The 18,036-nt window shown below is 43.8% G+C and overlaps 1 protein-coding gene across 5 annotated transcripts in view; it reads right to left on the reverse strand.

Annotated features, from left to right (window-relative positions):
* The window catches only part of LOC119178092 (calcitonin gene-related peptide type 1 receptor-like), a 184,791-nt gene extending 167,233 nt beyond the window's left edge, over positions 1–17,558 (reverse strand). For all 5 annotated transcript variants that reach the window (XR_012893934.1, XM_075887534.1, XM_075887535.1 and 2 more), the window contains exon 1: positions 16,885–17,558. The gene's annotated coding sequence lies outside the window, so the exon portion shown is untranslated. The remainder of the gene's footprint in view (positions 1–16,884) is intronic.
* Positions 17,559–18,036: the final 478 nt, after the last annotated feature.

The following is an 18,036-nucleotide window of genomic DNA, read 5'->3' on the forward strand; positions in this document are numbered from 1 at the left end:
CAATATTGCGTCCATTGTTGTTTTGTTTATATATAAATGATTCACCTGATTAGCTCCCTAACACTGTTCTATATGCCGATGACACAACTATTTTCGTGTATGATACGTTCATAACTTCATAACTCCTAAACTACGCGATCAGCTAGAAAGAGTCGTTGAGTGCTGTAGGACAAATCATCTAATTTTAAACCCTAAAGAAACTCGATTCATGTTATTTATATATAATCAGAGGTTGTTGTCAGGTTTACCTCAAGTAACTATCAACAATCATTTCATATCTTCAACTGAATGTGTATCAATTCGTTTAATAAATTTAGATTCAAACTTGATTTTTACCCGCCACATTGCATTCATTAAACACAAAATTGCTTTTGGCATAAGCACAGTAATCAAAGCACAAAATTGTTTTCTACGGCAAGCTTTATATCTTTATACTTTGCGTTAATTCATAGTCAGATTACTTATGGGATCACTCCATAAGGAAACACGCACATTCTTCACCTCTCATCTATTCAGCATTTTCCGAACATGGCTTCTTGTATCATCACTAATAGTTCGTTCCAATTGAATGCTTCCATACTTCGGCTGAATAACTTTATTTTATCAGTGCATGGTTTGTTTGACTATCATTCATATATCCACTTAAAAAATGCATAGTTGTCTACCTGATGTATTTAGTGATGCTAGGTTGCATAGTAATAAAAACTGGACTAGGTTTGCACACAATCCAAGTTTTCTGCTTCCTCAATCTAACACCAATCACGGTAAAATGGTATCATCATTTTTCGTGCTTAAAATTTGGAATCACCATCTATTATCACTTATACAGCCAACTTCTTCAAACAGATTTAGGCGTGCAATAGAGCTTCATGTTATTTGTAAATGGTTTCATCAATAGCTTTATTTGCAATCATTTTTGATCATTTCTTCCTGTATAATGTTGCTTGTTTGATGTTTTTATATTTGTTTCTTTTTAATTGTATCTTCTATCTTTTCTGTTTTTACTGTACAACTTTGCTTTTTTTGTATTTTTTAACCGATTGATTGATTGATTTGTGGGGTTTAACGTCCCAAAACCACTATATGATTATGAGAGACGCCGCAGTGGAGGGCTCCGGAAATTTTGACCACCTAGGGTTTTTTAACGTGCACCCAAATCTGAGCACACGGGCCTACAACGTTTCCGCCTCCATCGGAAATGCAGCCGCCGCAGCCGGGATTTGATCCCGCAACCTGTGGGTATTTTTTAACCGAGGGTTCCATTTGCCATCACCGACTTTGGGAACCTCATCCGCCCATATTTTGTACCGATCATTGTACGTTCAATTGCGAAAAACTGAAACTGAATCTAAACATCTAGAACAGTAGAAGTGGTGCAATTGCTAAAGTTTAAGCGACGCCTTTGAACACTATTTGTCTCGAACAAAGCAACTCCTGTCATCGATGGTTAGGCATGGTATACATCTTAACAACGTCGATAATTTTCTCAATTCCTTTCATTGCTAGGTTTGTTGCGCATATGATAAGTCTGTTATTGGCGGCAATTGTGCGTCTCAGCGTATTTCGCAGTTGTGATTTACTCATTTACGCGCTCAAAACAAACTAATAAATTTATACTTCTAAATGTCAAATCGAAGGAGATTGGATAATTCGCTGCCGTAAGTTGTCGAAGAAATGTGTATTAGGAATATCAGCTGAAATTCACGATGGAAACAGATGACGAAGATTAAAAGGGAGAAATATCACATCACAATATCCAGCACTTAATTGTTATTCATTTCGCATAATTAAATATATGAGTGTTTTTTTTCTTTTTTTTTCTTTTTACGCTCTGTACACTCTTTGCTCGAGGTGCTGCGTACTCGGGCTAGCTATCGCGCTTCTATGAATGCATGCGATCAAGTCGAAGCTTTTTCGTTCCCAAAGTGCTTCTTTGTCAGATTCTTTCAAATCGAAAGGTCAGAAGTGGTGGCACGTAGTACCTTATGATGAAGCTCATGTAGAAGATGACATTGATTTGCATTCATATCCAAACGGGTTGCCGATGAGGACCATTGGTCACAATAATTTATTATTCCGTCTAGCATATCCTATAGCTATCAGTGTTCTTTTTTTTTTCAAGCAACCTTCGCGATTTTTTTCTTTTATAACGTACGTTTGCTTACTCGTGTACCAGCTCATTATCCACGTCTTCTACATCGCCACCTGGTATGGAGACATGACATGACAAAAATTCATTGAAGCCCTCAAGAACTGACGTTGAGGGCTGCCAGAGTAAGCATAATGAAATTTCGCATACGGTCTTACATACATCTTCAACTCTAAAATAACGGTGCGCTCAGATTTGAGTGCACGTTAAAGAACCCCAGGTGGTCGAAATTTATGAAGCCCTTCATTACGGCGTCGTTCATAATTATATGGTGGTTTGGGGACTTTCAACCCCACATATCGATCAACTAGAAAATAATGGTATCCGTCAAGGTGCGTGGTGCTTACCATACGGAATTAAATTCGCCAACTCACTTGACTCTGTCTAGGACAAATGCTGCGTGGGATAACTTCATACCGCACCAGATAAGACGCGAAAGAAAAGAGAAGCATTGGCTGCACCAGCACAAGAACGTTAATTGTTACTATCACAATTTGTGCGTGTCCAACTTCCGCATTAAGGGTTGCCTATAATAGCACATAAAAACTTAGAAAAGACATGCGAGAAAGCAAGTATGTGCAGATAGGTTGACCGCTAACTTCAACTGTTTATTTGAAGAACAAATCACCAGATTACAGCTATATGGGCATGCGTGCGTCAAATTGTGCCCACACTCACACATTAAGCAGCTGCATCTCATCTAGAAAAAGCGATATGGACGTATCACTGATGCAACTCGTGCACCTCTTCTGAATGTGAAACGCTTCCAACTTTACACCGCGTTTCTCGATAGTGTGGTGGAAAGCTACGGAACCTTAAATAATTTTTAGGCAAACGCATTGAAGCAGTCTGGAATAGTGGGAGGCACAACTTGGCTGTTGGGACCCAAATGCAAAATTAGTGCTTCTGAGTGAAGTCAGAGGCGAGCGGTACAAGAAAGTGGGGCCTGCACTTGCGCGCCAACCAATATGTTCCTTAGTTCCCCATGTTCTACACACTCCATTAAAAAATTAAGTTTTTCTCTTTTGTCTTCCTTCAATAACTCTTGCGCTGGTGTGTCCATCCTCTTGCATGTAATATCTTGATTGCACGAAGCTGACGTTCACATCTGAATGCCAGAAAATGCGTACGGAAGTGCGCATTCTGTTTATTCTTTAGAGATAAGTAATTTTCTCTCCTACTTCTTTTCTCGAATGTTTCTCTTGTAAGGTCGTGTTATAATGTACCCTTTAGATGTTAACATACTCGCCCAACAAGTCTTACTCAACTTCTAAGTATGTTTTTTTTCATATTCATATTGGTGTTGTTCTTTAAAACTACGGATGGACCTCTTCCAGACGTGCCCCGCCGCGGTGGTCTAGTGGCTAAAGTAATCGGCTGCTGACCCGAAGGTCGCGAGATCAAATCCCGGCTGCGGCAGCTTCATTTCCAATGGAGGCGGAAATGTTGTAGGCCCGTTTGCTCAGATTTGGGTGCACGTTAAAGAACCCCAGGTGGTCGAAATTTCCGGAGCCCTCCACTACGGCGTCTCTCATAATCATATGGAGGTTTTGGGACGTTACACCCCACATATCAATAAATCGATCAATCAATCAAATAATTAATCAATCAATCAATCAATCAACCAGCCAACCAACCTCTTCCAGGCGTATACAGCGGTTCTTTACATGCCGGATACGACTTGTGATGAGTGTATGTGAGAACTACAGTACAGTGTTTTCCGTTGCTACGCAGAGAGCGTTGGGGCCCACTTGCGCTTCGGGTCTACTTCCTACCTTTAACCACCTCGAGTTCACGGTATATACTAGTTCACTGTATTCATGGCACTGCGGCCCAACGCTCGCTAAACCTTTCTAAAACCAAAGAGGTTACGCCCAGCGAGTATAACGTAGCAACCGTTTCTTGCCAGATAGTGCTCAATGTACATGCCAATGGCTGCTTAGGGGGAACGGGAGATAGGAGATTTCGGCTTTTAGCTAACGCGCACGCTGCGAATTTTCTTATTGTTCAACAACGCACAGAAGAAATCTCTCACCGGCACCACCTTGAAAGTCAAAATGTAAGACTTGTTACACACTACGACGACTACTACGACTACGAGGGACAAATAGGTGCCGCTATAAGGAGCTTCGCCCCTAAAACGTGAATGTGCACTATTTATTTTATATTACTTGGTAGTGCACTGCATAATGAAATGACAATATGATTAAGATGCGCGCGCCCATGCCTTGTGAACTATATGCCGGTTTATATTCTGAGGAACACAGCGTCGACTAAGAAATCTCATCGCGCTAAATAAAGGCCGAGGTGTATGAAACGTTATACGACATAATGTACAGTCCTGGTCAAAATTTCCCTGGCCACGCTGAAGCACCGCTCAGTCGAGTTTTGCAGTCTGACTGCAGCGCCAGATTCTATACCCTAGCGGATAAAAAAAAAATTGCCCGCAGCTTCCCTCGGGGGAACACTGAGGAGGATGCGGAGCATGTAATTGGTTAACGGGGTGTTAAAGTGCGACTTACTTGAGTCGATGGCTAAATTGGTTAACGTGGTTGTGAAATGGGGTGTTAAATTGCGACTTACTTGGGTCGATGGCTAAATTGGTTAACGTGGTTGTAGGAGGGGGTGTTAAATGAGTGAACACGTACACACGTATGCGAAAGGGCGGCGCTGGTCGAAGGGACGTCGATCATTGTGTTTGTGGATTCGTTGGAATTCATTTCACCGCGACCTTGGACGTCGACGCGCCGTACAAACCAACCGACGAGCGGCAACTGAGCGAGCGAGCGCCGACCTTGAGTATATATACAGCGCGACGGCGCATGCACTGTCAGCTGTTGAATGTTCTCGAAGCGCGACGGCGCATGCGCGTCCACTGGAGAATCAGGAGAATTGTAGATGTCGAACGCGGTGTGTAGAGGAGGAAGGGTGCACAGATGGTGGAGGAGTGAAGCGCGCGCGGTGTGTAGAGGAGGAAGGGATGCACAGATGGTGGAAGAAGGAGGAGGAAGCTTGCGGACGGCGCCGCACTACAAGCCTCGAGTATTAGATGCTCCGCATCTAAAAGCAACCTTGAGACGGACTCCATGAAAATGGAACGCGACGCGCGCGCCCTGCATCTGACGGCGGATTCTAGCCGGAATACACACAGGACGTGAGCACGCGTCTATTTCCTGCGTGCCCCTAACGATGATTATCAAATACTTTGAGACGGCACACAGTGAGCTACCCAGCTCCATCTGTTCAGTATGCGGTACCTGTAGAAATACATGGGATATTGGCTTAGGAACTATTCACCTCCCCCGTACCTGTTTTGTGAGGTATACGCTAGTAAACACAACCTAAGTGCACTAATGGATGTGTGTCCTAACACGATCAGGAAAAACGCAAGCCGAACGGTCCGTTCTAGTGGAGCTCAGGCAATGCAGCCATTCTTTTTCATCATTCGGGCAGCGTACACACCTCTCGTCCGTCCCTGCACCGCCAGCACCAATCGCTATCGCGCACCGATCTTTCCGAACGGCACAGCCGGCCGGCTACTAGACGCAGCCGGTAGCGGTTTGGCGTCCAGGCCTTCAGGGCGCTTATAATTCCTGATAAGGTGAACTATGGCGGACGAACGCAAAGGCTCATGCTTGGAAATATATATATATATATATATATATATATATATATATATATATATATATATATATATATATATATATACAGCGAGCGAGACAGAGCAGAATGAATGCATGGTATGAGAAATCGCTGGCCATTAGATACGTGCGCACAGCTACGCCGCATGCTCTCCACTTGAATATTCTTGTGGGCCATAGCGCGCCATTTGGTTCGCCTTGTTACTCTCCAACACGCCATGCCAAACGTCGTTCAAGATTTACATAAGCGCAAATATTAAGACAGGACACACACGACTTCTTTCTATCTTCTTGTCTGTCTGTATTTCTTCCTTTTCTTCTTTCTTTTCTTCTTTCTTTCTTTTCTCCTTTTCTTTTTCTTTCTTTCTTTTCCTCTTTCTTTTCTTCCTTTCTTTCTTTTCATCTGCTACTGTTCGGGGCCTCCTTGAATCGCAATATACGATGCTGCCGTCAAGGTGACGTCCGGTGGACGCTTTTTCGCAGCAGGCGGGTGTCATCGTTTCATTCTGTCTCGTGCCGCCCGGTGTCGTAAAGGATAGAGAGGCCTGGCGTATGACGCGAAGGAAACGTGATACTCGGCGTCTGCGTCAGCGGCGTCATCCTCTCGGACTCGTGTTCCGAAGTTGCTCCTTTTTCTTCATCGCCTTCGTAGTACCATATGCGTGCATCTTTCGATTCCATACGCATACGCTGCGTGCGAAAACATAATAATAATGCAGTCAGTGAACCCCCCTCCTCCCTTCTAAAATGCCTCCACCGTATCGCATCGCCTGATTTACCTGCGCTCGGGGGTAACACGATCGCGCGGCGACGAGCCGTTAAAGGTGACCGGCGAAAACGCGTTGAAAAATATACCTGCCGGAATTTCGTGTCATAATCTCACGCGTGTCGTTACAGATATGTGTTTGTCCTCTCTTAGCTTACAGGCAGGTTTCTTCATGCAGAATAAAACGCCCCTCTCGGAGCAATTTACGAAGCTGTCGCCTACGCCTTACGGATTGTTACAAAGTAGATTTCTTATTTCGCGTTATTTACGCACAGAAAATGGCTTATATAGTCTTTGAAGTTGATAAGTTGCCCCGCCGTGGTGGTCTAGTGGTTAAGGTACTCGGCTGCTGACCCACAGGTCGCAGGATCGAATCCCGACTGTGGCGGCTGCATTCACTTGCATTCAGTTAGGCCTTGCACTATCTCTCGTTCATCGAGTCAACTCCTGCTTGTTCAACACCCCGTTTCAAGCGTCACAATAAGGATTTCAGCGTCCCTGGCTTTGAGGCAAACAATAAATATTGAACAAGCGGCGATCCATTTAAGAAAGTCACGCGTGGACGCCCTCAATGCAAAGAAGCTCAAGGTCTGCACTAGTCAAGCTCGAGCAGCAATGAGTAAGTTGCACACGTACGACAACAAACGATAGACTAGCCTAAACTATTAAAAAACCGCATAACACAAATTAATAGCCCACCATGGAGATGTGAGTTCGTACATACAGTATTGCGTGTTAGAAGAAAATCTCATCATAGATTATGTGACATTTTTTATCGATCAGACAATCTTTTCACAGCTATAGCTATACAGGAAAGATATAACACCTTGAGGTGTCCTCTACAGTGTACCGTCTATATAAACGTAGAAACTTTCACAGGTTAGGAATCGAAAACTATATCTTCAAAACCTTTCACCTGCCTTACCACCATGACGACTTAGCGTATATAATTTATTTGATTGCAATGAAATTAAGTGCTTGGAGAACTATGCTTGTCAAAGTGAACCATAATAGGAAAATAAACTTAGAAGTGTGACAGCTTGGGCTAGTTGGTATGGCATGACGATAGTTATAGCGCGAGAACAAAACGACGACACAGAGACTCGTGTCCTTCTTGTCTCTGTGTCGTCGTTTTGTTCTCGCGCTATAACTATCGTCAGGAAAATTGACCTTATTGCTTTGTAAAATACCCTATTTAATGCGTTTTGGCTAGCTTGAGGCAGGCATACAGACAAATAACAGTAGTGAAGTCTCGAGGGACTAGCCGCGAAGAAGCCGCTGGGCCCTTCGGCTCACAGCATTATTTTTTAAAGGTTCGCGCATTCTAGATAAAGGCGGGGAAAAATGAAACAAGGTCCTTATCTAACTAACGCACTAAAACCACGATATGAATGAGGGACACCATAGTGGGTTTGCTCCGAAAATATCAACCACCCTAATATCTTTACCATGAAGATAAATCCAAGAAGCAGACCTCAAGCATTTTTAACTACATCTTCACATCTGCTGTCGCCCTCTTCTCGTGAATTTTGGATAAGTAGTGGAGCACTAACAGTACTACGCCTCTGCAGTTGGTGGCAGTTGTCTTACCACAGGTTAAATTAACTGACGTTCCCGAAGAAGGACTATGACCTGTGTATTGAATATTTCCACTGACAGTGGGTATTTTAAATAGAAATTGGGTAAACTATGTAAACTAAGCATCATGGAGGACTGGTAGTCATCTTAGCGCTGATGAAAAATCTGACATTTAGGTGCAAGAGCTAAAACGTTTGCGGTTGAGGCTATTCGCTATAGCGATAGCATTTGTAAAGTTAACAAAGTAATATTTGTTCATTATCAAGCTTAGCAGCTTGGAAAAAAAACGCTTAGCTTGCGCGAAACGTGCAGCACAGTCATAGCGAAAACTGGAAGAGCAACCTTTCGGAGCCTTTTCTAAATACTCTTTGGGTAACAGCTACAAGCAAACTAGCAGGACACCAACTATGCCATAAATAGTCAGTTTTTGTGTAGTATATAGGACGGTATTCACTACGCTATCTTTCGTTATTCTTCGAAGAAGCGTGGCCACCACTACTGACTTGGAAGTAATTTTGCGGAAATGCTTCACGCAGTGGCTGACGACGATAAAGAATTGTGCCTGCATTGGATATGCGTCACAGGTAATAGGTGAACAGGAGCAAGCCTTCGTAATGGACAGGAGCATTGGGCGACCCACTCGTTACACAATTCGCATTATGTGACGCCTGGTTGTTCCTTTGCTGCTCTAAAACGCTTTATTACTCGCACTAACGCAATTAATTTCTCGGCGTTAGGCCTTCCTAATGCCAAGTTCGCAATGGGGTTTAAATCACCAGCATGACTCTGCGGTGGAATACTGGGCTAGCACGCAGGGTATCCGGGTTTTTATTCTCGTTGTGTCCGTGGTGTGTTTATTTACCAGTCTTTATTTTCTTGTTTTGTACGATAGTGACTACGGACACCAGCGGCGGGCAACTACAGGGCACAGGACCCTTGGGATCTCATAACAGCTTGCGCTGTAAAAAAAATTGTGCAAAGTGCTGCATAAACCTCGAAACAATAGCCGGCCAACTTTACACGTTAGCGCGAACGTTTGTTTTAATATGTTTACGCAATCTTGTTAAAACACCCTGCATTATCGCTTACTTAGGTGGTATCAACGAACCGAATTCGTTCTCCATTTCTTAGTTCAACGACACGGTGCGCTGCTTCCTTAAAATGGGGTAACTGTCTCACTTTTTGTTACTTGCAAGTCCACGAAGATCAATCCTGATCCCCTTGCACAAAAAAAATGTTTGCGCAATCTTCAGAAAAAAGAGGAAAGGGTAACCAAACGAAGTACATGTACTTTGAATGTGCACCCTAAAAGAAAAGAAAGGAAGAAAAAAAGAGTCATTCAATTTTTTATATAACCCTTTCTAAAGAGTCATATCAACTCTGTCTTCGAAACTTTCTGGACGCACGACTATGGAAACCAAAGTTAAGGGGGTCTCTTTAATAAGATATATATATATCTGAGAATAATGTACGCGGCCAAAAGAGGTTGTGGTGGTGGAGGGGGTTCAAATGACTGTCTTTTTTATTTTTCTAGAATGCAAGAGGAGTACCACATCATTCTTGAACATGACTGCGACATTTCCCAGCCGGGCTTCAAGTTTCATCATCTTATCGTTCGCCTTTCATCTTTCACGGCGCCAAAAAAAAAACAAGAACCAGTTTTCAGGTAGCGAAACTCTCATACTTGCCGTGTAGGGAGACAAAATAAAGGAGCAATTAGTCCTTTCAGCTACGCTTTATGTTCGGATATATACTACTCTTTTCTTTTTGTTATTACTTTTATGGCGTTGCTTTCAGAAACAGAGTTTCGTTTTTTCTCCCTCTACCTCTCTGCGGGCTGTCTTCTTCTGCTCGGGTCCCATCAGCGCGTTAACGACGATGTGGACGTTGCAACCAACGTTGGCAGCAACGGCGTCCCACGGCGGCCATCAAAGCCGCCATATAATGCGCCACCCGACAGCGCTGTCTTGCGACTCTATAATGACGCCGCAGCCACAGCGAATTATTAGGTAGGTGCTTCACCAGGGGAAACAAGGGAGCTATTTCGCCGCAAAACGCCGGAGCGAACACAAAGAAACGACCAAACGAGAAAGACAGCGGTCCCACTGGATATACGCCGAATGACGCCACTGCTTTTCGCGCTTGGATCTGTTCGCTCAAGAAAACACTGGATCTAAGGCGCGCGGGACTCGCGGTTTCGAGGAATTCAAGCATGCTTAATGGCATGATTTGGCCGCAAAAGAGACACACACAAGAAAAGGAACACTCAAACGACAAGCACAGGCGGGTGTTCCTTTTCTTGTGTGTGTCTCTTTTGCGGCCAAATCATGCCATTAAGTAAATACCAACTAGGCCAACAATCAGTATTATTTCAAGCATGCTTGCGTCGTCGTCTCTGAGCGCCACCTCGCCACTTATCTTCTTGCAAGTTACACAAGTAGTTATACGAGCGGAGGATAGATAGTGTGTGCGGAGTCGCGGGGGGCAGTAAAGACCCGCGAATTTTGAAAGACCAGCGCGACTCAATTGTGAAATGATACGACGAAAACATACGCGGCAGAATTCGCTGAGGCTCATAATTCCCATAGCCGCGGCTTCTGTATTGCTTTTTGAAATGCAAGAACCATCAGCGACATTCTTGTTTATGTTCTAAGCTCTTCCAGTCAAGCCTTTTCCTCCGGTTTTCCAACTATTAGGACAGTTTTTTTTAATGAAGTTGCAAACAAATTTATGGTTCTAATTCAAGTAAGAGTTTTATTGCATCGGTGTGATCTCACAGCACAATTTTGCCTTACAACCACTCGTGAAACACGTTATGCTGGACTGTTCATCTAAGTATAAGTGCGTGAAATTCGCATACCTCGACGCCAAAGCTCACGAGACTGTATACATATAAAGCAAGTCCATGTCTGGTGTTCTTTACAGCGATTCATAGCAACTAAACTGGGAATATTTATCTAATTATTGAGCAAGTAGTCATGCCACATTTTTTCATACGCTGAGCTCAACAGAAAACTCAAGTTTCGTGAGGTAAGTATTGCTGGAAGCAAGAATTTAAAAAATGTGAAAACAAACTTTTTTTTGAATTCTTAGTCGTAACGCCCCTCATTCATCGTCACGTTGAAAAAGGCACTGCCTGCACCAAATCTATCACGTGTGGCGACATATTTGGACAAAGAGTGATATAGCGGATTTTAGGCAACAAGAATACCTAATTACTATTAGCTCAGTGTTTGTGGCGTGGCCGGCATAGCAAGAGAAAGTATATATATATATATATATATATATATATATATATATATATATATATATATATATATATATATATATATATATATATATATATATATATATATATATATGAAAGTAGATGCGCTTTCACATAACAACTGTTTATTGTGCCGACGTTTCGATGAGAACCCCGTCTTTTTCAAGGCATATATATGTATATATATATACATGTAAATTTTGTTGCATGCCAACTTTCATCGAATGTGAGGAGCTCGGTTCACCTATAATATTGCGGCCGACGGGTAGTTTGCAACCCGGCGTCAAGCAACATCAAAAGAATCCATGAAGGCGTATATGCAAATATTCCTGTGGTTGTCTAACACACACAAAAAAAACACTCTGAAACGATGTAACTTTAAATAAATTTCGAATACAGGCGGTCAGTCCGCCTGGATAACAGTGAAAAGGCGTAGCCACAAATGCTTTTCTCGAAGGGAGGGGGGTATTTCAGCCATCACGGCGTACGTTTGTACGTGTGCGTGTATATATAAACGCAAGCGAAACGAAAAAACATTCTGAAGGAGTTTCGACCCCTTCTCCGACTGGCTATATACGCCCATGGTACACTGGGTATACTGTGGTCGGCTTCATGTCGAGGTTTCGATTTAGGCTGCGGCGGTCGCACTTCGATTGCGTTAAAATGCTGGAGGACCATGTACAGTGCGATTTCCGTATTATAACGCGCGGGCCATGGGCTGATAGAAGAGCGATGACTGGGGTAGCACATTTCAGTTGTCTAAGAGGGACGGGCGCGAAGTCTATACCCGATACGTTTGATTAAGAGGCAGGGGGCCAATGCAATATAAATTTCCCTTTTCCCATGCAGCTTCCAACAAAAATTCGACGAGGCGACGCTACTGCTCTAGGCAGACTATGGTTGGGAATCGCGTTTACTCGTGCGTACGCGTTCCGCATAGGAAGGGCCTACACCACCGACTGTGCACACTGCGGAGATGAAGAAACAATTCGACGTATCCTGTGTGACTGCCCGAAATACAACCTGGAAAGACAACACCTTTCTAATAAACTAAACAGGTTAGATGACCAGCCGCTGTCAGAAGAAAGTATACTGCGCCATCGTCATGACTCATCGTCACGGAAGAAAGCCGTGCAAGCGCTACTGTGCTTCTTACGAACTACTGGCCTGTCGGAACGCCTCTGAGTGGACTGATTTTGTGTGTGCGTGTGTATCGGTGTTTTTCTCTCATTTATTTTTTAACTCTCCCTTTCTCTTTCAACCCCCTATTCCCCAACCCCAGTGTTGGGTAGCATACCGGATACTAGCATCTGGTTAACCTCCCTGCCTTCCTTTTTTCTCGTTTCTATCTATCTATCTATCTATCTATCTATCTATCTATCTATCTATCTATCTATCTATCTATCTATCTATCTATCTATCTATCTATCTATCTATCTATCTATCTATCTATCTATCTATCTATCTATCTATCTATCTATCTATCTATCTATCTATCTATCTATCCCTTTGCCGCCTGATGGCGAACTCTACGCTCGCTTATGGCGATGCTAGCGCAAGCTAAATAACACCAGATGATGCAAATTTTTGAAGCCCTCCCACTACGACGTGTTTCGTAACTACATCATGCTGCTGGCACGTAAAACCGCAGGCATTAAGTTACGATAAAGGTTTAGCGCATGTGTACAAATCCCATAACAGCAGTAGATTAGATATATGTTCTAGGCAGAACGACAACAATCGCAGGTCTGGCGAGAAATACAAGTGCCACATTGAGCTGATGCTACTCGATCGCCAAGACAATTTCACCTTAGTAGTGCTACCTCTCGGCCAGTCTGCATTCGTTCGACGAGTCATTAGGAAGCACATTACCTTCCGCAAAGACGGTGAATCGACATCAGAAAGGTTATATGCGCGGCTAAATCCCTCCGGGCACTCCAAAATCCTTGTATATTTCGAAAATTTTGTACATATGATCAAATTTGCCCTTCATTGTAACTTTCCAGAGCTCTGAACAGCCTCTGTATATACCAAAAACGAGCGCGGTCTTCTCTCTTGCCCTAAGGACGCGAAAGACACAATTTGTGACGCCAGCAGTTTGCTCCGGTGACGTCCGGATGAAATAAGCTTTTGATTGGTCAATATACAAGATGTATGCGTTGTGAGCTGTATTATACCCTGCTTTTCTATGTTCATTCACTTTATTTTATATCGCGTGCCTATCAGGAGCGATTAGCTGATTTCACTTCGTTTTACGTATCTGTGACTGCGCACTGAGCGCAGACAGCAGCGTATACAGTGAGAAGCGCGAAATGCTGTCTGGCTCAACGCTTAGTCGTGACATTCCGGGTGTTTTAAGCAGAAATAAGTGGCGATTGGGAGGTAGGAATGGTAAGAAGGCAAGCGAAGGTGATAGAGACTACTGTCTTATTTTTCAAGTTAACGTGGTGCAGGGACGCTTTCAGAATATCTGTGAATCACACTGTCACAGTGGTTAGAGTCAGTACGGAAACTTCATCTTGCTGAATGTAAGTTTTTTTTAAATTTCACATTTTTGTTTCGCACGTTGCGGCAAAGCAAAGATTTCAGCCCAGAACATTCATAGAAATGTTTTGTGAAAATATTCATCCAGCCATTTGATTTGCGATGAGGATTATGCTGTAAAAAAAGCAAGACGAAGCTGTCTTCCCCGATTAGAATATGCACTACTGTACTGCGAGTGTAGCGCATTTCACCTACCCCATTTTGCGTTATTACTTCATTTTCAAGGTAAAGGCTCGTACTAGCTAAATGAGATTTAGTAAGTTTCTCCTTCAACGAGGATGTAAGCGTGTGATGCGACGTATGCTCTAAGTATGGGGCATCAAGAAATGAATACAAAAATTATTGTCTCTCATTGTTCATCACATTATCTTAGCTTTTTAAGTGTCATCCCCAATGAATTCGACGTTCTCCCGTGCCGTGTGTGTGACGCCTGATGAAACCTTAAATGCTCGTATCGTTGCTCATTATCATGACTAACGGGCGCTGATACGTTTGTACGGGACGTGTTCGAAGATTTTGGCTAGTTGTCATGATTCTGTTGCATGCCTCTTTCAAGCAATTTACGCTCTGACGCGGCAGCAAGCGCATCACTTGTACTTGTACTTCTAAACATGCTGTACATGTAATTGTAAACATGTACTTGTACTTGTACATGTATTGTACTTGTACTGTACTTGAACATGTACTTGTACTTGTACTTGTAAACACGCTGCAGACCTGTAGACAAAAAGCCTACTGCACTGCGTGCATCACAAGCCGCCTCGAAGAGAATGAGAGCTCATTGTATGTACAGTAATTTACACAAACCTAGAGCATAGTAAAGAACGACTATGCCTTCGCAAGAAACTCAGCAAATTAGATAATCAACCTCTGTCGGAGCAAGAAATTCTACAATATCGACAAGATGCAACTTCACACAAGAAGGCCCTGAAAGCGCTACTACACTTTTTGCGATCGACCGGCCTTACTGAACAGTTGTAGCTATAGGACGCCCTTCCTGTGTGTGTTTTCGTTTTCACATGAGTGCGCGTGCGTGTTTATTTTTTTCCCCTCTCCATCTACCCCCTCTTTTTTTGCCCCTATTTCCACGCCCCCAGCGCTGGGTAGCAAACCAGATGCCAATATCTAGTTAACCTCCCGGCCTTTCCTTTCTCTCTCTCTCTCTCTCTATACCAGCCTACGCGTACATTTACGCCCATCAGCAAAATTTGTGAGGCTTGAAGTGTTCCAGAAATCTACTTTCTCGCTTCACTCAAGAACACGACCTCCGGCAGAAAGTCGTTATTGATACCTGCACGTTAAACTGATTGGTTTTGAAGAATAGCGAATAATCGAATAAGAAAATTTCCCATCTCTTCGGGAACTAGGTCCCGTCCATTTTCGGTGTTGTTTGTACATGCGCCGCTCAATGTGCATGCTGTAGAGCACCTTGAGATAACTGTAAGCCCCATAGATTCTATCCAAATGTTACAAGCATCACAGTGAACGGCGCATTTTAAGTTTTCTTTACTAATAATGTTTACGTGCTTGATGCCACATCCACTGCGATGGTTTTTCACATGCAAACAGAAATTACTAGGACGCGAAAAAGAGATAGAAAAAAAAGCTGGGTGGCTCAGCGGTTATCGCACTCCGCTCTCAAACGAGCCTTGCGTCACTCGTACGTGTGGAAGTCCAGTGCAGCAGTGGAGAAAACTTTTCTTAACTCTCTGGCTATTTCAATGCCGCGTAGATCTACAAATAAGCAAATGAATAATGACCACTGAAAGAATCATCATTGCCAATTCGTCGACAGAAGCTCGCTGTAGATGAGCTAGACTGGACGAATGCAAGGCGAAGCAAATTAGAGCAATTCACTGCTGTCGCAATGAAAACTCGCTTACGCTTCGACGCTGAGTCGGTAAATTGCATTTGCATATAAATAATTCGGCACTGACATGGCGAATTTTGCTTGAATGTTTTTCCCACTTATCAGCCGGCTTCGCTCATTAGGCCTCCCATATCGTGATGGGTTGAAATATTCTCGTGTGAAAAATTTCAGCACAAGACACTTGTGAATATTAGACGTGGCTTGTACGGAGTGACTTGCAAACCCCGCAAACATTGACGCGTCATGCCATCGCCTGCATCGTCACTTGCATCTTGTATCGAAGCAAAACTTGCAAAAAAATTCTGTTCCCGAATATCTCTTTTAGGTATAGGTCATAAGCGAGGCATTTTAATTGCACTCATGTTGTATACTGCTTGTCATTGCATTTAATCTGGTAGGATGCAGTACACGCATCACAAAAAAAAAATCCACAGAACTCAATCAATGGCAGTGTCTTGCCATCATTGTCGATGTCGACGTACCTGAACTCAAATAATGGCTTAACAACACGTAAGCGTCGGTTCAACGATCTGTTCGCATACAGCTGTCCGTATTCACGCTAAGTGACGATGGAAAGGTTCTATTTTCCCTGTGCTTTTCAAACACTTAGATAGACTACATACATGTGTGCCATGCCTTGCGCGCTCTTTCGATAAAAATTTATTTATTTATTTCCAAATAGCGCGCTGTTTCACACACACACACACACACACACACACACACACACACACACACACACATATATATATATATATATATATATATATATATATATGCAAGCTTGTGTATGCATGTTGCATGTATTATAGTTCCGCATGCTTAATCTTCCAGTGAGTTTTCGGAGCACTAAATGAAATGAGTTTCAGTGCAACATACCGGACGCAACTAGTGGCGTAGGACATTTATTTCTTATGCTTATCTGCATATGAATCGTAGAATCGGGCAAATTGGAGGAAGAATGACATTCGCGCCGGCAGTTAACAGAACATCGTCTTTCAAAGGTAAGCGGGAGAGCTATGAATTGAGGCAAATATATGTAAGGCTGTGAATAAACTTGACGTGACTTACAGTGGTCGGTAGGCGACTGACGTCTTGGACGTGTGCTTGTTGACGTTGTCGCACCTATCCACTGGACGCCGAAAGCGAAAAAGTAATCTCTAAGCGGTAGTACGTCACATTCACACACTAGTTGTTCTGGCAGTCTTCAGGTCATGGAGAAATGTTGGCGTCCTCGGTTTTCAGCGGAAAAAAAAATAGAGGCAGAGACGAGGAAGCGAAGAAGACAGTCAGATGGAGGTTTGACGTAGGAGCCGAACACCCCGATGAATTCGGCGCGCGCGTTTGGACGCTACATCGCTTCGAGCGAAGCGAGACAAGGCATTCGGTCCTGCACGGGACGCACACTTTCTGGGCGCGCTTCAAAATAGAAAGTGCGAGTACGTGGAAACGGAAATTCCGGGCGACCAATGGGAAGCGATGTTGAACTGAGATAAAGCAGTTACAAGGCGGGGGATAATTTTTCAAAGAGGAGCTCTTCCACGCAAGACAAGGAGGAGGCCTTCTTCTAGCTTCCTTTCAGCGGAGTCCTCAGCGAGCAATGACAGATGAGGCCGATGATTGGTGTTTATTTGGAGCGGCCGCTTCGTCTCGTTCGAAACGCGTGCGATGGGGGCGCGCACGCACTCAACAGACACACCAACACGCACGTCTTGCAAGAGCCGACTACGGCGCACTGTTTGTCGGTCGCGCGGTCGCTACCAACTAAGCGGCCCGCTCGGTGCCGGCGCTGACGGCGATCGACGGTAAGCGGCGTCCTCCCCTCCTCCTCTCTGCCTCTCACTTGCTCCCTCTCTCTTTCCACGCGTTGCCTTGTCTCGACTTCGCTTTCACACAAGTCGTTCGGTGGTGGCCGACGGCAGACACCCCCGGCACACGGAACGAACGCGTTTCTATTGTGATGGTCGGCGCCATCTCTGCATACGCTTTCTATTTTTCCTTTTTTTCTCCCTATTGATATGTTCATTTCGAGAAGTGGCGCCTGCAATGACGCCGGCCATTCCGTTCATTCTGAACCAAGAGCTCATACCGGCGATGTCGATGCTGGTATATGAAGAGGTTGAAGTTTGTTCACATGCAGCGAATCCAACAAGTGACGCTACTATGTGAGAGGGAGAGAGATGTGTGTGTATGTAAGGTGACTGAAATGCCCAAATTAGCGTT

This window comes from Rhipicephalus microplus, chromosome 1 (assembly GCF_043290135.1).
Source record: "Rhipicephalus microplus isolate Deutch F79 chromosome 1, USDA_Rmic, whole genome shotgun sequence".
Classification (NCBI taxonomy): Eukaryota; Metazoa; Arthropoda; class Arachnida; order Ixodida; family Ixodidae; genus Rhipicephalus; species Rhipicephalus microplus.